General features: G+C 35.6%; 1 protein-coding gene across 3 annotated transcripts in view; it reads right to left on the reverse strand.

Annotated features, from left to right (window-relative positions):
* The window catches only part of LOC134748821 (uncharacterized), a 139,634-nt gene extending 117,850 nt beyond the window's left edge, over nt 1-21,784 (reverse strand). Inside the window, exon 1 of one of the 3 annotated variants that reach the window (XM_063683627.1) lies at nt 21,475-21,784. The gene's annotated coding sequence lies outside the window, so the exon portion shown is untranslated. The remainder of the gene's footprint in view (nt 1-21,474) is intronic. The other 2 variants (XM_063683629.1, XM_063683628.1) reach the window with 2 other exon arrangements.
* Nucleotides 21,785-22,824: the final 1,040 nt, after the last annotated feature.

The raw sequence follows: 22,824 nt of genomic DNA on the forward strand, positions 1-22,824 counted from the left end.
ACATAACCCTCTATATTCCTCTAACTAGATAACTTGACGCCGATTATGTCTTATATTTTTGATATGGTTTTCATCGTTCATATCGTTAGTGGCTCACACGTGGCTCACGCTAATTGGCACCGATGAAATGTAATCCGGATCTGATAAAGCATTTCGCTTGCACTTATTGGTTCTCGTGAGATGCTTGATGAGTGATGACACAACTAAAGGTCGCATCAAAATGAGATGAAAATCATAATATAAGCACTTTAAGAACCATATTTTGTATTGTAAATATGAATATGATACTCAAGGAGCGATATCAAATTATTACAACAGAACCGGCCTTCTGAATAAATTAAGGAACGCTTGTTCAGAAACTTAAGTAATAAGGGGACATAATACAATTACTAGGGATCGTTTATTATACATTCACACACTTTGATAAGGACGTGTTCATTGCGCTTGAAGATGCTCCAAATGTTGGAAATGATTATGTAATAAGAGTAGTCGAGTATGTATCATTGGATAATGCCATCCAGTGGGGAATTAGCCAGTATTATGGGAACTCTTCCGTTGGAAATCAAATTAGGGGACATCATCTGGGGATTAGTGTTTTGGGTGTTTGTGTGGTAGTTGTTGTATAGTTTATTTGTAATCTTAAGTATATTTATTTTAGCATGTGTTTTAGTTATTTAATGTCTGTTGTCGAAAGTTAGTTTTTAATTAAATACATATTGATTGTTTTTGATTTTTCTTGCGTAAGATGGTTTTATTTTAATCTACATGATATTAATTGTTTAGTTTTAGAATTTGATAATTAAAGTTTAGTTAAATGTTTTATTATTATTAATCTCGATAATGTGTAATCTAATGCTGTCTGAATAAAATATAAATCAATGTTATGTCCTATATGCAAATGTAGGTAAATTATGTTGTTTTGTAAAATGCACTCTATTAACGTGCACAATCCTGTAAAAGCAAAGTCAAGTCAAAAGTCAAAATATTCCTCTTTCAAATAGGCGTAGCAACAAATACTTTTAAATTAACAAGTTTTATAAATATTACATTAATCTAAATATCAGAGCAATTTATTGATGCAGCTGCAGCCATTATTGTTCTTAAAACATTGAATTATTATAGACTAGCTTTTGCCCGCGACTTCTTCTGCGTGGACTTAGTAACCGCAGCTAGAGTAAGAATAGCGCCTGGAGAAAATCTCATAGCAATCCAAATTTGAGCATATTATGCACACAAATTAGCAGGCACTTCGTTAATTATCTCAATTCCACCCCGCTTTTTACTTTCTTAAGGGATGATTTTCGGGACAAAAACTATCCTATGTCCTTCTCAGGGACTCAACCTATCTCTATGCCAAATTAGGTACATCTAAATCGGTGCAGCGGTTTAAGCGTGAAGAGGGAACACACAGACAGAAAGACAGACAGACAGACAGACTTTCGCATTTATAATATTAGTATGGATATGTCAAACATAATAATAATAATTTCACAAAAGGATCGTCAAACACCAAACTTACTAATGTATGTTTATGTAATGCTAGGTAAATTTATTTAAAGTGCCAAAGTTTAGGGACCTCGTGATAAGCAAACTATAATTATACCTGTGAGCTTTCTCGTCAGTTGTTTGTGCGTGTTTGGGTTTGCACAGTTCTGTATTGACATAAAGCTAGAATTTAAATTTAATGTCAATTTAACTGTTTTATAATATTGTCTTCGGTTACCGCGATAGTTACTCATGAAATAAAACTATGAAATATATTATGCACTTTTTTTTGTGGGTATTTTTGCACTTTGTAATTTTTCCTCAGTCACCCGTTGACCACGAACGCTGTAAAGAGTTCGAAACGTCGGGATGTATTATAAATTCAATATACGCGATATAATCCGTTTTCATAGTTTTAACTGTTTTAGTTTATATTGTAATTTGTTGGTGGAGGAATATGGGTATTCAGATAGCATATTTTCTAGTTTTGATATCGATAAGTTACGATCGCTCGTGGTTATTGCTACACGTGAAAGGCACTGTGACTCGTGTCATAAGACATCTTGCTCGTACTGTCTGCATCAGTAGCGGATCATACAAGCCAAAATTATCTGCCACACCAAAATACTTTTACAACTAGAGATGAATATGTACAGTTCGTGTTCAAAAGCATCTGTTACAATTTAACTATTCTACATATAAATAGTGTTAACTACTAAATATAGTGTTAACTACTAAGGGCCTGTTTCACAATGTCCAAGTAAAGTGTTGGATAGCTAATTAACAAATAAATTAATTCCCAGATAAAATTTCCTACAAAAAAAGCACTTTATCCAGCAGATAAAGCTTATTTGGAGATTGTGAAACGCCAACGATGACTTTATTCGTCAGATAAGTGGCAAGTAGCTTATTCAGGACTTTACTTGGACATTGTGAAACAGGCCCTAAATTAAGTATACGCACATCGCTAGCGCTTGGGAAGCTAGCTTGTATTGGCGTCGTATTGATTTGATTCTAAATTATTATTCTAAAAAGTATTTCTATTAAAGCTTGTTGTTTTCTTGTAAGTTATTAATCATATTATCATCTCGTTTTGTTACTTTTGACGCTTAGTCTAATTCCCTAATTTTAATGCTGACTGTACTTGGTTCCGTCAGCGAAATACGCTGCGTCTTCTTTTCTTTTTTTCTTTTTTTTTTTTAACCTGACTTGGGCTCTATTCTAGGGAAATTAGAGCGGTAGGACTGTGTGGTAGCCTGGGGAAAATCCAGGACCCTTCAGCATCACACGAGTTGTATTGTAAAGGTTGTATGACAACAAATATCATAAATATCAAAAAAAATTAGCAGTGTTTTTAAAAAATCCGCATTGGTCGAATAAAAAACCTAAGTAATTAAGTCCGACTCACGCTTGACTGCATATTTCTAATAGGTTTTCTTGTGATATATAGGTAAAGAACTATTTTTTTTATCACAAAATATTTTTTATTTAATGTATTACATTTATTTACATACAAGTATTACATTTATTTACATACGTAGTACCACTGTATATATCAAGAACTATTTAGTTTTTTTTAGACCCCGTAGTTTCGGAGATAAAGGGGGTGGGGAATGGTTATTATTTGGCTATTTTCTTAAATAACTTCTAAATTATTTATTTTGAAATTACAAAAAAATATATCTGAGATTCTTACAACAAGCTCTTTAATTTGATATGTAACACGACATAGTTTAAAAAACTATTTTTTTTTTAATTTTCTTTTTAACTCCCCAAAAGTGGCCCCCGTGTTCAAAATTCATTTCCGTCTTTGGGTCACAAACTTACATAATTATGCGTACCAAACTTCAACTTAATTGGTCTAGTAGTTTCGGAGAAAATAGGCTGAGACATACAGACAGACGCACGAGTGATCCTATAAGGGTTTCGTTTTTTCCTTTTGAGGTACGAAACCCTAAAAATAAATTACCGAATTATGGTTCCCTAAATGGTTCGTCGAATTACTAGAAAAATCATTACTTTAGCCCATTACAAACACAAGCGGACAATTTAGAGAGTAATGTTCTTTAATGAAGGTTATTTTGTGTCTTAATTATTATAATGCACAATAATGTTATCGTTGTTGGACATAATTCATTTTACTAGCTTTTGCCCGCGACTTCGTCTGTGTGGACTTAGTAGTAACCGCAGCTAGAGTAAGAATAACGGCTGGATAAAGTGTAATAGCAATAATTCAATGCTACTTGCTTATGTACACAAATTATCAGCCACTTCATTCCTTCCTACATCCGATATCGGATCGCACAATGTGTAAACGCTCTTAGTATCCCTACCAACAAATCCGGTACAAAATTTTAGTGGTAAGCTAAAAAGGCGTATACCAGTGTTTTGTAGACATATATATCTTTTTAGATAAGGCTGGTAACACACCCACGTGAGGCTCGTTTTTGCTTGCCTGTCGTCGAGTACTTGCGCCGCTCCTTATATTATTCATGACGGGTTAATATTTGACGAGCCGTCGCAACTTTGGAGAATTACTACGTTTACACTAAAAGTAAAAGGCGCTTTGATTTTCTAATTTTAAACGCTCGGGTATTGAATAATTTATTTGTGGAAATACGTTGCGAGGAAACTTGAAATAGGACGTATTGGGTGCTAGAAGTTATTTATATTTTCCTCTCTTGCTATATTGATGGATTCCCTCGTGTTTTCTACAGATAGGGTCGATACTTTAGGGTCGGCAACGCGCATGTAATATCTCTGGTGTTGCAGGCGTCCATAGGCTACGGTGGCTGATTACCATCAGGCGGGCCGTATGCTTGATTACTTATATATAATATTATAAATGCAAAAGTCTGTCTGTCTGTGTGTTACCTCTTCACGCTTAAACCGCTGAACCGATTCCGTTGAAATTTGACATAGAGATTAAGAGGGTGAAAATTATCTCACTTCTACTCTGAAAGTGAGATATACGTTTAAGACTGTTGTAAATGTATAAGAAATGTAAATATTAAATTATGAAATATAAAAACAGATTAGATAAAAAAGAAGCTACCCAAAATACTAATTCTACGCAGACGAAGTCGTGGGCAAAAACTAGTTCGATATAAAGTTTCGATGATATAACCTATTTGATGTTTCCTGCAGCAATGCATTCGGCTGCACCGAACAAAAGCATATAAGCCTTTTTTCCCTTAGACGCACAGAACGGGTAATGCATTTCTGACGATGCACGTTGTCATCGCGGTAATGTTAATTTTGGATGTAATGCTCGTACATTGTAATAACAGCAACACTGCACTGAGGCCACTACGAACTAAAATTAAAAAGTGATGTCAGTCGGCCGTGTGTGCGTCACGCTCACGCCAATACATAGGATTAATTCTTTATTCTGTTTCGAGTTCTTCTATTCACTTTTTCATAACGCGCGAACACAATTAAATCCATACAAACTTTTACATTATATTACACTTTTAGATTTCACTCACACATTTCACTCCCTCCTCACAACAAGCTTACACAAATACACACATACAAGTTCACACTTCACACTCCTCTTTCTTTCTAATCCTTATGTTTAGTATACACATAAATATAATATTGGTAACTCGTGATGACCTTGACCCCCACGATACAGGCCATGCCTAGTGCGGGGTTCACTGCAATGTGCCTCTGTGAAATTGTGTTTATTTAAATAAAGATATTTTTTTTTTTTTTAATATAGTTTCAGATATATGGACAAATAGGAGCGAAATGCACGCGTGACTGACATCATTTAGATACATTATCATTTTGATGTCACAATTTAATTTTAAATTAGCCACACTATCTTGAACCTTATGCCCTTGCAATATGATTTACGAATAGGGGGCTAAAGCAACATTGTAGTTTTTATGTCAAAATTTTACGTATTGTTCAAGAGCAAATGGCATGATAAAATTCACGGAAACTTACTTACGCAGCGTCTTACGTAAGCGAACAACTAGCGAGCGCGAAGTGAAGCGGCGATATAGGTATCAAAGGATTGATTTACCCCGCGCCGCATCGCTTCGCTTCGCGTTCGCGTGTTGTACGCCTACGTATTACGCTGCGTAAGTATATTTGAAAGGGCTCCAACCAAAACCTTAAGAGATTCAAGTTGGATAGACAAAAAGAAATTTTTAATCTTAGATAAAGTCTGGTATTTTTTTGTCATTGCCATTATTTTGTGTCCTCGTTGTGGTAAATTGCTAATTTTCTATGTATTTATTTAAGGGGATCCCATGTCCCAATGACCTTCGATCTGAATAGCTTAGTTTTCTGATGTGTTTTGTAGCTTATCATATTAACAGCAACGGCTTTAAGAAATATAATATCCCATATTTACTTCAAAGTTCATTGTTTTCGAGATATTTGGCATCAAAATTGAACAATATTAGGCAAAAAACTGGTTTTTTGACCATAACTTTTGTGTTAAATAGTTTAAAATTTAAACCTTAGACACATTTTTAGAGACGTCAAAGATGAACCCAAATATGTAGATTTCGTATATGTAAGATCTTTCACAACAATCGAGATACGAAAAAAGAGTTTTTTTAGACAATGTTTAAAAAATCATAAATAAATAAGTATTCATTTATTTCAAAATCCGGTAGACGAAAATGGAGATAAAAGATAGAGGAACCGATAGCTGAACGTCTTATTATTCTAAAATTCTGCAAAACTAGGAGATACGATCCATTTCGTGGCTTATACTATTTATGTTTGGTTACCTACGTGTTTTCCTCTTTTTTGCCACGAATAAACGCTATCTATCTATCTAAAACTTGTAAACTTGTCAAAAAAAATACGCGTCGTCATGAGAACCTCGTCCGTTTTTTTCGTCTGTTAAAAATCGATGAAAACCTTTATAAAATTCAACATCAGCTGTCAGTCCTGTCATCCCAGGCCAGCCGGGCTAGCACATGATTGGCGCGAGAGTAAATATCTCGCCGCGACATAGGCTACCCGTCCCCCTTTAATTCATACAGTTAGTAAAAGACGGGTAGTCTATCTCGCGGCGAGATACTGTCGCGCCAATCATGTGCTCGGCCTACTGTCAGTTAACACTAACAGCGTGTGCTAAAACTCGAATGTACACTGACATCAGAATGATATCTAAATGATGTCATTAATATGGTGTGTCTCACTCGCGCCAACACATGTACGGACAAGTACGAGCGAAATGCACTATGATAAAATGACATTATTCGAACATCATTTTGATGTCAGTGTTCGTTCGAATTAGGAAGTGAGTTTGGAAGTAAATGAAACAGCGGGGACAATATGCAGCAATGCGGTTGTCAACCTGTTGTCAAATGCATGGATGGCGATGGGTTGATGGGGAGCTGCCTGGGTTTAACACATTCACTGCCAACGTTTTCGTAGCGCTACACGCGTAGCCGATCCCAGCGTTTTCCCGCTTTGTAGAGGAAAGCGACTACGAACAGAGCGCCCGCCGAGCGGGTTCCCGGCACTCAAACTTAAACGGCGTGTTTGGTAGATAATGAGAAAGGCTAGTGACTTATTTAACTGTAGTTCTTGCATCATAAACTCTGTATAACCTTACATATTCGTAAATTATTAATTTCATAATCAGAAAACGACGAATAAATGACGAATATATTAAGTAAAAGAAATAATACATAAATATTAGGGGACATCTTACACAGATCTACCTAGCCCCAAACTAAGTAAAACTTGTACCATAGGTGCCAGGCGACGATATACATACTTATATATACATATATAAACACATACTTATATACATAAAAATACCCATAAGTATTTATTAGTATCGGTTTTTGAAAAACATATTTTTCAAAAATGTCAGTTAACAGAAAATTATCACAAAAGTGTGACATATCCAACAGTATGTCATACATTGTACGTTTAATATTTACTCAAAAACGGATATGCCAATAATAAAAATTTATTTCATGATTACCACCATATTAAAAATATTGGTATGGTGCTATATATAGAAAACATATGGGCCTGAATAATAAATAAGTTCAATATGTCCTAAATTTAAAACTTTTCAAAAAATATTTTTTTTACCTCAGCAGCTCGAACAAGCCTACTTTCGTCACTCCAGGGAGTGAAACAAAGTAGCTTTTTAATTTAGTGAAGGCCATGAACTGCCACTTCATACTTCTATTACAAATTGTTTTTTTTTCTCTGTATTATTCTGTGTTATTCGAAATACATTTTTACCTTTAACATGTTCTCACTACTGAGGTGAAAAATTGTATGTGCAACACGAGAACAAAGTTATTTTACATCTCGTGTTCTTGAGTCCCTCGCTACGTTCAAGATTCTAACTTATAATCACTCGCTTCGCTCGTGATTCAATTATAGAATTTTTCGCATTCTTGGGACTCAAAATAAACACTCGCAAGAAAAACCAACTTTCCTCTCTTGTTGCACAAATAACAATTTTGCTTCTTTTCGCTCTCCTGCAAACCAATGGTGGCGTATGACACAAACGTATATTCTCACCCGACGGGTATAATCATTAATCACCTATGCACCGTATCTTGTAGATACAGCTTTCCCCCGCTAACCTCCGCCGCCCGTATTGGCCGGTATGAAACTCAAGTGGTCACGTTTTTTTTCATTTGTAGTCTGCCTCTTTCGCACTCATGAAACATTTATATACGTGATAGCTTCCCTTTTTCACATTGTAGATTTATCGTAGATTCACACAAACGTACACTAAATCAGTTCATCCTGCGCCAACCCACATCTTTATCTTCGAGTATTCAACCCCATTCAGCATTGAATGACGGTTGCATCCAAGCTCTTGTCTCTGTGCTCTTGTGTTAAGTCATTGACAAACAATAGGAGATAGGAATCAACTAGCCCCGATGCACATGTTCTCGTCTAGTTCGAGCATATTCTGAAGTTTCCCATTTGTACAAAAATAATGTTATAGATTAAACAATCTGAAATAATAATATTGTCTTCGGTTACTGCGATAGTTACTCATGAAATAAAACTATGAAAACGCAATTTTTTTATTTTATTTTATTATATATATATATCTTTACTTGAAAATAATTGTAGTGTATAACTAGCCTTATGAACCGATTTTGCATGTACAACCAGCCTTAAAGTTTATAGTCTATGATTGTTCATTATTTTTAGTATGTGGGTATTTTTGCACTTTGTAATTTTTCCTCAGTCACCCGTTGACCACGAACGCTGTAAAAGGTTCGAAACGTCGGGATGTATTATAAATTCAATATACGCGATATAATCCGTTTTCATAGTTATATTTTAATCTGAAACACTGTGATGCGTTAAAAAATCGCAAGTAACGACCATTGTCTTTTTTGTGAGGGCGCATTGGGATCGATAACATTCCACCACGGAACGACCATTGAACCATTGTCTTGGGTTACCGCGATAGTTATTCATGAAATAAAAACTATTAAGACGGATTCTCGTATATTGAATTTAAAATACGCGATATAATACATGCATGCATGTAGCTACATTACTTCCTTACTATTTTAACGCTGGAACTACCAAATCAACATCTCATCACATTGTGACATGTATATTGTGTTAGTACATCAATATATTGTTGTTATTACATATTGGTAACGATATCGTTCGCACCTACAGGCACAGGGGAAATCTACAGAATCGGATACATCGAGTTTCGAGGTCAACAGTCGGTGTATTTTAACATTTATTTTTATGTATTGTATCATAAAATGTTACGTCAACTTAATTTTAGCGCCCATGCATTCTCACAAAAAAAAATCGCCATGACATCTATTCTTATATCACACGTAAAAGGTTTAAGGATCCCTGATGTTGGTAATTGATGATTTAAAGACAAATTTTGGTAATTGATGATTTAAATAAATTTTAAAAAATGTTATATGATTTCCTAGTAAGTAAAGCATATTATTCTATTCAAGATTTTTTGTCTGACTCAGGAGATTTCATTTCCTTTTAATTTGTTGTGTTGTGTATATTTTTTTAAGACTAGTTTATAATTTCACGCTACGGCTCTGTAGCTATTTGTGTGCCATGTGGCGAAACATTGTGATACTATATTATACATTTAAGAACTGTTGTACATACCTATGTTTAACAAATAAATAATTTGGAATTGGAATTGGAATTGGAATGTTTCTATAACGAAAAATGTATAATAATTCTAAATTATAAGCATGAACAAAGAATAAGAAATTATTATTTTCTCACATTGAAACGCTATTAATGTCTTGGACACATTATTATTTCTTCTTTAGCGCCTAACCGCGTATTCCGTTTAAGTTTCTCTATACTACTTATATCCAACTAGGGAACAAATCAAATTATTTTTATGAAATATTTTGATTTATGTTTTTTTTGTAGCCACACTACTATATGTAAATTATAAACTGAAATAGATATGGCTTAGAATGCACTGCAATTAATTTCTTGCGGTTTCAGTCAAATTTCTTGCAGTTTCAGTCAAATTTCTTGCGGTTTCAGTCTAATTTCTTGCGGTTTCAGTCTTTTAAGTGCTTGCGCTTATGAAGCATGCCGTACGTAACACTTTTTGCGGTTCTGAAACCGCAAAGAAATAATTTCAGTGCGTTCTCAGCCTGTCATACACTAAAGAAAAACCGGCCAAGTGGAAGTCGGAATTGAATAAAAATTGGTTTGTTTTAAGAGGACCACCAAAGTACCATTATACGTTTTCGTAACTCAACGAAAGATTTTTTAGAATTAGTTAGGGAACTCTCTCCATCCACCAAAGTTTATCCAAATCTGACGAAAAAAATCTACGACAAATTAAAAATCGGCCCAAATATAACTACCACTAATTCGACCGAGTCAATTCGATTTGAATGTGAGAACAATAACGCAGCGTCTTACGTAAGCGAACGACTCGCGAACGGGAAGCGAAGCGGCGCGGCGGGCCCATTCACAACGAGATCGCCCACGTAGGATACTTCTATAGGTATCATAGTATTGAATTATTTTAAAACGGGTCACTCGCGTATTATTAAATCGAATAGCTCGACATGTTTCGGTCCAATTTACGAGGACCGTCTTCACGGAGCAACGACGTCACCGTTGCGAGGATGGCTCTACCCTCCGTATTGCGTTTGTCAAATGTCGGATCGCACACAACACTCACTGAGTCACTTGCTAAAGGCTGGTCCACACTGACCACCGACGCAGTACCCAAAACGGCCAAAACCAAACCCCTCAACCACCCAAAACGGCAGAAACATGTCGAGCTATTCGACTTAATAATACGTGAGTGACCCGTTTTAAAATAATTTAATATGTTTGAGTCTCACGGGAGTTTTATAGTTAAAATCATAGTATTGATTCACCCAACACCGCATCGCATAGGCACCACATAATTTGATTTAAAAGTACACGAGCCTCAGTTAAAGAAGGCATTTTGCAATTGTTCCAATAAGTATACCTGGATTTAGCGATCCCTGCCGAGCCGGCTCGTTGGTTGGCAAACGACTTTTTTATAGTTACGATCTATTCTATGTTATAAATATTGCCACGATTGCCTTTTCTTTTGATGAAAAAATCTTAGACCGTGACCGTGCGGTTTCGTGTTTTGCGGAAGAATTTTTTCCTCTTTAGGCAGCAATAAGCAAGGTGGAAAGCGATTTTATTGTGAAAGTTAAAACATTACATGTGTTACGACTTAGCTTAATGACTAGTACCTAGTTTGTACTTTTTGGAAAATCATAAAAAGCATTGGTGGCCCAGCGGTTAGAGCGTGCAACTTTCAATCCGGAAGGTCGCCGGTTCAAACCCCGGCGCGTACCAATGAATTTTCCGGAACTTATTTACAGAATATCATTTGACATTTACCAGTCGCTTTTCGGTGAAGGAAAACATCGTGAGGAAACCGGACTAATCCCAATAGTTTCCCTTACACTTTCATTGCACTAACTAAAAAGTAACTACTTATAGGTTTTTGCCCTTATAATACAATAAGCGCCACTTGCACCATTCCACTAACCCGGGGTTAACCGGTTAAACCTGGAGTTACCATGGTTACATGGTGCAATTTGACACTGGGTTAACGTTTAACCGCTTAACCCCAGGTTAGTGTGATGGTGCAAGTGGCCCTAAGTAAATCAAAGTAAAATATTCAAGTACATTTGTTTAAACAAATTCTTTAAATGTTGAAACTCTAAAACTCCCGTGAGACTCGACGACGACGATGACGACGACGACGACGACGACGACGACGATGACGATGACGACGACGATGACGACGACGACGACGACGACGATGACGGTGACGAGGATCCTCGTAAATTGGATTTCGTAAATATACGTGAGTGACCCGTTTTAAAATAATGTTAATATGCTGAAACGCGTTGATTTTCATAAAATGAAAGTTGCATCAGTTTTGTTATCAGGGTATTTAAGAAAAATAATACAATACTAAAGTAACCTTTTATTATTAAGACATACCTCATTTCAGTTTATACTATTATATTTTTACGCTTGCTTTTAGTTTAATCCATTTTGCTTCAAAATAATATTACATCGTGAGTGTTTTTTGGTGTTAAAATATATTTAAACAAGATCCATCAATCTTATGTGTAGGCTTATTTTATGACAATATCTTAGTAGATGTGCCATTTTTAGGGTTCCATAGTCGAGAAGTAAAGTTAATAGTTTCGGAAATATTCGCTCCGAAAGAAAAAAAAATATGTATCACACCCCCCTCTAACTTTGGAACCATTAGGTCCAAAAAAAATCGTAAAACAAACGCTTAATAAATAATTTCAATGAAATCTATGATCGATTCAGCCGTTTTTGAGTTATTGCAAAAGTCTACAGTATGGGGTTCTTCAAAAAAGGAGTGTACAGGTTTTTAATATCTCCGGTGTTGCAGGAGTCCATTGGCTACGGTAACTGCTTACCATCAGGCGGGCCGTATGCTTGATTGCTACCGACGTGGTATAAAAAAAATCTCCTGTTCTTAGTAAAAAAACGTGCAAAGCGCTGCGAAGTTACTCCCTTATGCTTGTAATGTACATAATACTTATATGTTTAAGTAAAAGCCCCCGTTTAACCTATTCTGACAGAATGGTAACTACGGAACCCTATACTTTGCATGGCCCGACATTCTCTTGGTCGATTTTTACTAGATAAGTATATTCAATATTGGTAATAGTTTGCCTATCATAAAAACTGAAATATAATGGCGCAGCTGATAGTTTTATATTTATATTTAAGCAAGTTTCCCTTTCTGGATTGTTTTATTACCAACAGTATAAAATTCTGACATTTTCATGATGGAATATGTTCGTTAAAAGTGCAGTTAAGTTTAGGTAAGTTAAATAGGCCTACCTAGTCAGTAGTGACCCTGTTAAGCGGGAGGTTAGGGGTTTAATTCCTGGTAGATATTTCCAGCAGTCAGCCATTTGCGAATCTTAAGTGGCAGTGGGCGGGGCACATTGCTCGCAGAACTGATGGCCGGTGGGGCCGGAAGGTTCTGGAGTGGCGTCCGCGTACCGGAAGACGAACTGCCGGTACGCCTCCAACGAGATGGAGCGACGACCTGGTGAAGGTCGCGGGAATACGGTGGATGCGAGCGGCACAGGATCGGTCGGAGTGGCGAGCCTTGGGGGAGGTCTATGTCTAGCAGTGGACGTCTATCGGCTGACATGATGATGATGATGCAGTTGGCATGAAGCAGTCTGAATCCGAACTGCCCTAAAAAAGGGCGAAACCGGCAACGTTATGGATCAATATCAGCTGTCAAGTCATAGTGCATTGACATCTCTAGCATGATCACTAAAACCATTAGCAACCGCCGGCGCTCATCATTAAGCACGGTAATAGCAACGCTGAGAGCACATGTCGTTATCCCAACGACATTACTCCCGTGTACGTTACGCGCAAATGGATTCAGGCAGACGTTGGAGGCGAATATTTTTATGATTACTTAACATGAAAAGTATTAAATTCAAAAATGTATTGTCTATATAGAGGGCTCAAAGGGCTCTTTCACGAGTCATTACAACAACATCTATAGTGACATGAAAAATACATAAATAGTAACTTTCATAAATAAACCAGCCAGTACCTTGGTTGATAACTATTACATTATTTTAATAAAGCGTGTGCGTGTAATCTTTACGCGCTATTGAAGTAAAACTAATTTGACGTTTATCGCTATGTTCGCACTTTGACGTGTGTCATATTGTGCGTGTGTCGCTACTGAACGCTACTTCCGTCAGAAAATAGTTATTTACGATACAAGTGCGGAAAAGAGGAAATTCGAAACGAGTGGGGATAAATTAAAACACGACCGCAGGGAGTGTTTTAAATCGACACGAGTTGCGTTTTACCTTTTCGCACGTGTATCGTACAACGTTTTACAGTACATATGGCCCTTTAAACTTTCGACATATGCACGAAAAGTGCTCATTTCCGCACTAGTGCGAAAAAGTAGCAACATATGTACTGTAAAAATCTAAGTTACCCTCTAGTCGCGCCTAAAGAAGTTTTACTTCAATAAACAATTACTACCGTACTTATAACAGAAATGTATAACAGTGTAACAACAACACACAACACAACAACAACACATTAAATTTGGAGATTTAAAAAATCGCCAATGTCAAAGAAAATACCAACAGATACCTACTAATAAGATTTAAAGTAAAAGTAAATTGCGCTTCGCGTCCACGAATTAATTAACTTTCGCGTCAGTATGTATCTGTCAGTGTCAAAAGTGACGTTTTTGGTTGAACAAATGTCACTTTTGACACTGACAGATCATTATCATACCGCAGTAATCTCTTAGAAGCATTGTTCGAATACGGCCGTTATAAACTAATGCTACATGATGCATAACTAGTAATTTTAAATATCTGAAATAATGTTTTCATCACACTCGCTAAGTAAATGTGGAATCGCACGCAGGCTTAGCGGGAACTATATAAAAAGCGTTTTCCCTAGGAAGTTATGAAATTTCTAGTATTATAATTAACAGTTTTTTGTCTCTATATTTCATTTTTGTATCGCAAGTTTGATGAAAAACATTGTGTGTAACTCGGGGCGTAATAATATTGCAAACTCGATACACTCGTTTGCAACATTTAACTTACGCCCCATGTTGCACAATGTACTAATAACTGGTCTGTAATTTTTTATACTTGTGTATTATAAAGAATAAATGCGATGATTACTGATTTCTTGCCGTTTTTGTGAAAACTAATGATGCCACCACGACTATATCAAAAAATTATCTAGATTATCAACAAACTACAATTTGTCATTCTGTAACACGCAATATGTTCCCCGATTGTCACTAATTACTATTACCTGCCTGTTCCCATACGTTACCACAGGTTATTAACGGGTAGTAACGTAAATAGAACTAGTTTTGCACAGCTCCCGAACAATGTTTAATTATTAACGCGATAATGAATCCATTGATATTGATACCCTTGATCTCGAACGTCGGCAATGTCGGCATCAATTAATTGTCTCATTAAGGGGTAGTGTATTATATCCTTATTATTACTATAATATATACTAGAATTAAGATTAGCTAAATCTCTCCCCATATTCAAAAATCAGCTAAAACTATACTTTCTATCTCTGCCTTAAGTTGCCATTTTACATATTGTATATATGCTTGTATAAATATATTATATATATATATATAGGTATATATATATTGTATTGTATATTTATTTGTGTGTTAGGTTTTGTTTTAATACTTATATGTATAAGTAGTAATTGTAGTATGTGTGTTTGTGTTTAATAGTCTCCATATTTAGCTCTTTGCACTACCTGTTGACTTTTGTATGAGTTCTACATTTCCTGCTACCCAAAGGTTGTCTGGAAGAGATCGCTTTTTAGCGATAAGACCGCCTGTTGTTACCTGGTTCTATTTTTCTTTAAATATTTCTTTGCAGTTTTACATGTATGTAAAATGTATAATTTTGGTGCAATAAAGAATATTTACTTACTTACTTACTTACTAGCGACCCGCCCCGGCTTCGTACGGGTAGTTCAACAAATTTGCACAAAACCTTTACAAATTATACATTTTTTATACCACGTCGGTGGCAATCAAGCATACGGCCCGCCTGATGGTAAGCAGTTACCGTAGCCTATGTACGCCTGCAACACCGGAGATATTACACGCGCGTTGCCGACCGTAACACTCCTCTCCCTCGTTGAGCTCTGGCAACCCAAATCTTCCTCTCTTAATTAGGGAAATGTAATTACGAGAAGAATAATGTTTTTTATCTATCTTGAATCAGTTGCGTAGTTTTAAAGATCTAAGCATACATAGGGACAGACATACCTACAGCGGAAAGCTACTTTGTTTTATACTATATATTATGTAGTGATAGTGCTAACAAATTAGTGACCAATATTTTTATAGCTGATAGTACTCGACTTCTGGAGTATATTTAAGTATGAAACATTATCAGGTTTTTATGATGTTTTTTACTACGTAAAAAAAACCCTATTAATGAGATATTTAAATAAGACCTAATTGAACAGATTCTACAACCTCTTTTATCCAGGGGACTGTGCTTCAGGTAGTTCAAGAATTATTATAAAAAACAGGCCAAGTGCGAGTCGGACTCGCGCATGAAGGCTTCCGTACCATTACGCAATAAACGGCAAAAAAATCACGTTTGTTGTATGGGAGCCCCGCTTAAATATTTATTTTATTCTATTTTTAGTATTTGTTGTTATATCTGTGAAAATTTCTAGCTATCACGGTTCATGAGATACAGCCTGGTGACAGACGGACAGACAGACAGACAGACAAACAGACAGACAAACAGACAGACAGACAGACAGACAGACAAACAGACAGACAGACAGCGAAGTCTTAGTAATAGGGTCCCTTTGGGTACGGAACCCTAAAAACTAAAAATTATTTCGTTTTATTTACAAGCGCTCCAATTATAAATATTGCTATGCTTTTATGTGTAAGTTTTTGATTTCGGAAATATTATTTATTTTCAGGACAGACGTTTACGAGTTTACAGAGAATCGCCAAAATCAAAACTGCATTTTCAATATTATTCTGACTTTTACCTACAAAAAATCGAGACAGTACCGAAAAGATAAAGTGCTAAAGGCAAATTATCAAGCCTTCGATATAGATTGAGTTCCAAACAATTAAACATTGAAAGTGCCTAATTGTTTAATTGTTTGATCGAAACCCTTTTACACATGTGAACCGTAACAGGTTTAACATGTGTTCAAATAATTACACGTTTTTAAAGTTTGTTAGGGTTTTGTGTCAGTCGGCATTACCTTAAAGTTTTAAATAAAGGTAAACCTAGGCCACAGGGCAGACACGCCATACATCAAAAATCATTTGCGTTTCTTTGTAACGGGCCAATTCGAACAATGACCTAGACATCAACTATATATGAAACAGAAACGATAACGAGATATTTCAAATAAGCTGCTCCTGGTAGTAAAGGGCGTGCACAGTTCCTACAAGTAAACATTGACGATAATATGTGCCGTCGTTATTTACCGACCCAGACATGTACGGAAAATAGTCGGTACAGGGGCGATAATAAAGGTACCGTTTGCCACCAGCATTCGCTTTCGGATCGTTAAAATCGTCAGATTTATGAAACGGGCACTATCTAACAAGTAATTAATGCACCATATCTTAATCTGACGCACTCGAGTATTTCAAGGTGGCGACTTTTTCTTTACTATTATGTGATACTAATGAAACTTCAAAAGTCCAGCGGTTATTGTAAATATACATTAACACGACGGCGAAGCTAATAACCCTAATAATAAGCCTAAACTGCAATTAGCAGCAAAAATAACATTATTTCAGACACTCTACTGTCTAGATTATTTCAATTAAGCCAGTATTTCAATCCTATCGGCCATAAAAACCTTTCCAGATTTAGTCCAACGTCCAAACTTAGTAATAAAGACGTCGTTCTACGTAATGGAACGTTAGAGAACTGTCTGAAGTTAACCGAATTTCTTTGCCTTTACATTTACTTTTAAAGCTTGGCACTTTTACCCGAATGCGACACAAGAACACAAATAGCCTATGATTTTTAAATAGTGTGTAGATTTAACAATATTATCAATTATAAACTTAATAGATATCATACACTAAAGAAAAAGTGACCAAGTCCACCGGTGGCCGAGGCGGGAATCGAACCCGCGTATTCAGCTTACGCGGCTAACGTCCTGACTACTAAGACCACCCGGCCACTTGGTCACTTTTTCTTTAGTGTATGACATCTATTTCAGTTTATAATTTATATAATAGTAGTGTGAACACTTAAAAAACACAAATCAAAATATTTCATAAAAATAATTTGATTTGTTCCCTAGTTGAATATTATCTAAGTTTGCAAATTATAGTAAAAAACAAACATTTTCATCACTGGAAAGATAAATTTACTTACATTTTTTTTTTATACATAATTATTTATGTGACGATATTATTGTAAAATTCTTAAAATTTGACATCTCGATTCAACATTTCAAAATAAAATTACATCATACATTCTATTGCTATCCATACTAATATTATAAATGCGAAAGTCTGTCTGTCTGTCTGTGTGTTCCCTGTTCACGCTTAAACCGCTAAATCGATTTAGATGAAATTTGGCATAGAGATAGGTTGAGTCCCTGAGAAGGACATAGGATAGTTTTTATCCCGAAAATCATCCCTTAAGAAAGTAAAAAGCGGGGTGGAATTGAGATAATTAACGAAGTGCCTGCTAATTTGTGTGCATAATATGCTTAAATTTAGATTGCTATGAGAATTTTTCCAGGCGCTATTACCGCGCTCTAGCTGCGGTTACTAAGTCCACGCAAACGAAGTCGCGAGCAAAAGCTAGTAATAAAATAAAATTGATATGAGCTTAAGTGTCTGAATTTTTTTAACAATTATGTACAGGGAACCTAATATAATACGAATTCAAATTTACGATTTGTATTTGTAATGAAATTACTATTAGAAATTATTTGCTGCTAGGCCTATTTGAATAAAGGATATAATCTTGAATCTTGAAATGTATTATGTAGAGATATACCTATTAATAGCCACAATTAATAAGAGGGCTGTGTGTGTGTGCTATCAATGTAATGTGCTACCAGGCCAAATTATCCCTTTGTCAGAAACCCGAGCTGTATAAAGACTATGAAGAGCAATAGCATGTGGTCACGATCCTCATACTCAAGCGAACCATAAAAAAAAAGTCATTTATTGTCGCAGTAAGTATACAAAAAAAAAACAGTAGTAGGTACAAGCTTAGATTACAGCAGTATTATTATACAAGTAGGAACTAACTATATATACACTAGCTTTTGCCCGCGACTTCGTCTGCGTGGACTTAGTAACCGCAGCTAGAGTAAGAATAGCGCCTGGAAAAATTCTCATAGCAATCTAAATTTGCAGCATATTATGCACACAAATTAGCAGGCACTTCGTTAATTATCTCAATTCCACCCCGTTTTTTACTTTCTTAAGGGATAATTTTCGGGATAAAAACTATCCTATGTCCTTCTCAGGGACTCAACCTGCGTGAAGAGGGAACACACAGACAGACAGACAGACAGACTTTCGCATTTATAATATTAGTATGGATATATGACATTTAAAATTATAATTAACAATATTATAAATGCTGCGTGCGACAATAGGCTCGGGACTCAGCTTGTGCCGCGAGTCTAGCGACTGCACAGCGCCGTTTTTCAGCCCGCACCTATCTCTTTGCTTTTTAAGAAGGATTAACTAGGAAGAATTTCTGTTTGGCCCAGTGGTTGACTGATAGAGAATGCCTCAAGGCATTAAGTCCGCCTTTTGTACTTGTTCTTGTGCAATAAAGTTTAAAATAAATAAATAAATAATAAGAATAAGAATAGGAATAAAGATCAAGGAAGATCAGATCAAGAGGAAGGAAGATAAGATTAATTATGTACTAGTCATCGTTAAATGTTTTATGTATTAATTACAAATGCCTTATTTGGAATCTTCAATGCTGTAAAATTGACGTCACACATAGTATATAAGTAAATTATTCACAGTAAGAGACTAGGTACTTAATAGTCGACATACAGGGTATTCCTAACCATGCATGGGGCTTTATCAAACATCAAACATTTAAATTTAAAAGTGGAAAAATTACTGTCTTGAGTGAGACTTGAACTCACGGCCTCTGGATAGATACTCCAGCGCTCTGCCAACTGAGCCACCAAGACCTCATCCATAGTCAGCAAATCTTTCCACTATATGGGTCTAGGGGACCCTAGCGACATCTACCGTAAGAGTGTTACACTTCTTAAACGGCCACCGGAGTTCCAAGTCATATTGGAAATTCACCAGTTACGATGTGCTACCCATTCTAAATTAATTTTTAACAAGCAGAAACGTCTGCGATCGATGCTATTAAGCTTAGAATAAATTTAAAAGTGGAAAAATTACTGTCTTGGGTGAGACTTGAATTGATCCAGAGGCCGTGAGTTCAAGTCTCACCCAAGACAGTAATTTTTCCACTTTTAAATTTATTCTAAGCTTAATAGCATCGATCGCAGACGATTCTGCTTGTTAAAAATTAATCAAACATTTATTCAGCAAATAGGCCACAGGGGCACTTTTACATGTCAATTTTTACAAACAATAAAATTAACCCAAAATTACAAAAAGAAGAAGAAGAAGGGCTTTAAATTCAGGGCTCATTCTACTTAAACTGAGCTACTTTAATTATGGGACCAACACCGAAATCGCGAATAAAAATTTGTTTCTTTCATACATTTTGGCTGATCAGATGTCGACGTTTTCTATGGAAAAGCCAAACATTTTTTCACGATTTTGGGGTCGGTCTAATAATAAAAGTAGCTCAGTTTAGCGAGTAGAATCCAGCCCTAAATTTAAAGCCCCATGGTCAGAGACATACTGTATATAAGTGACTGCTGGGGGTCTAGCCAAATTGATAATCGTACAAACGCCAAATGAAAAGACAAAATGTACCTATACGCATGACAAATGCTACGAAAAGTCACGTGACTATTTCCATACATTATTAAAGTTTCGATTAACGTTTTCAACAATCAACAATCAACCATCTACAAGCTATCAACAATCTTCATCTTGGCTAGGCTCCCTGATTTTGCTTATGTAAATTGGCTTTATTACTATATTGGATAGCTGCTTCCCCTGAGGCTAGTCTGCTCGCTATTCATTAATTTAATTAAAAAAATTGGAAATCTGATGAATATAATGTTTTTTTTCTTGAGATGTTATCTTAAAATGTTTTTAGGGTAATTCTCTGAGAATATTTCTGCGGTTGTGTCTAATTGCCACGAATCTTTTCATATATTGTGTATGGATCGCGGCAATTAGACTGCAGACATATTTTTTGAGAATGAGCCTTTACATTTTATACAATATATTTTTTGGTAGCAATAATTTTGTCTTGTAAAATTGGAAATTATTAAAAATAAGCATTCAATATCAACTTAATCTCAAGGTTACGGTGAATAACTAATAACATCGTTTAAGTTACGTTTAAGTTCTATTATTAATAATGTTATTGTAATTAGATGTCGTAATTAATTATGAATATTTAAAGGAAACGCTTAAATTGTTTTCAAAGTTCTAAATCGTTTACAAATTCAAGAGGTAAAAATTTAAGTACACACACTTACACACTACTTGTATCAAACCTTCGAAAATTTTAATTTATAAAGTTACCTATCGAGAACGAGGTAATTGATTGAAATTCACCGCAATATTTGCCTTAGACGCAATACCAGTTAAAACTAATTACAAACTACAAAACGGTGCTCAATTTAATTCCAAAGTCTCTTCAAACACACTCTTAAGAGCTAATTAAAATTCAAATAACAGACCTGCAAAGCCTTTTTGCACTAGCGCTACCATCTACTCAACCAAGAGACGTTACGGACTTTGCCCTTAATTAAAAAAAAACAACTAACCTGCAAAATATAAAGGTCATCGTTTGTTGTTTTTGGAATTTGGACACCGTTCCATGTTCACACTCACCAAACACAAACACTAAAATTAGTCCACTAAAAATCTGTTTTACTAAATAACACACACTTTTTAGTTGAGTCGAGCTAAAGTTGTAGTTTCGTAGCATTCGTAGCAAACGGCCATCCGTGACCGCTACGCGTCGGAGCGGCCGAGGCGGTTGGCGTAGCAAGACTGAGGTCTACGCGGCGATGGAGCGCGCAGGCACAGCTACATAAAAACAGTAGCACAACTTCGTACAAAACCCACATCTTTATTTAGCAGATCTTTGTAAGGATTCTTAGGTGTCTTTACTGTTATTTAATATATCTGTACGTGTACAGTTTGCGGTTGAACTGTAGAAAGTTAATCTTGTAAATAGCTCGAAAAAGTTTAACGAAATATTTCTCTAGGATTGGATTATCAGAGGTAAAATTTTTAGTTTATGGCTTTTGCCAGCGGTGATTTTTGAAAGTATTATGAATTGAATTTTTTCTCAAACATGCAATGAAATGTCGTTAATACGTGCGTTATAACAGGCTTCAAAGTATCACGTTTCGGGCGGAGCAACCCGAGAGAACTGTAAAGTAATTTTGCCTAGTAATTTTTTTTGAAATTTTAATGTAAGAATGACAGTAAAAATACCAATTAATAATAATTATATTTTTTTTTCATCTTTATAGGGCTGTGCTTCCTAAACCGTGTATCGTAGCGCAAAAATAATCAAATTTTTCGTTCCCCTTTAAGAGACCCCTAAGTAATATATAAAAAACACAATGAAAAAAAAAATAAAAAAAAAGGAAAAAAAAACTTTATAGGCCTGTATCTCCTAAACCTAAACCGTGCGTCGTAGCGCAAAATTAATTAAATTTTCGTTCCCCTTTAAGAATCCCCTAATTAATATTAAAAAAAAAATATTACAGGAAGCCAATTATAGGAACTCACCAATTGTCAATCCTTACATTACTGAGCCCGTCTTTTGATTTGCTCGTACGATGCATTCTCTTTAACTTGGCTCAGATATGTGATTCCACTGCCTCTCGTCTTTTCAATTTTGCCTTCCGGAATGTCTAGGAAAAAGTCGTTTCGTATCAGGTACCCTAACATCTAGCCTCTCCTATTCCTTATTGTATTTAATAAGCTTCGCCTTTCTACCATATTCAAAACCTCTTCATTCGTCTTTCTTATCCTTATCCTTAGTCCAACGTATCCTTTCCATCCTCCGCCAACACCACATTTCAAAAGCTTCCAACCTTTTTCTGTTTTTTTGTCTCAGTGTCCATGTCTCTTTCGCATACAACGCAAAAATAATAGTA

This window comes from Cydia strobilella, chromosome 17 (assembly GCF_947568885.1).
Source record: "Cydia strobilella chromosome 17, ilCydStro3.1, whole genome shotgun sequence".
Classification (NCBI taxonomy): domain Eukaryota; kingdom Metazoa; phylum Arthropoda; class Insecta; order Lepidoptera; family Tortricidae; genus Cydia; species Cydia strobilella.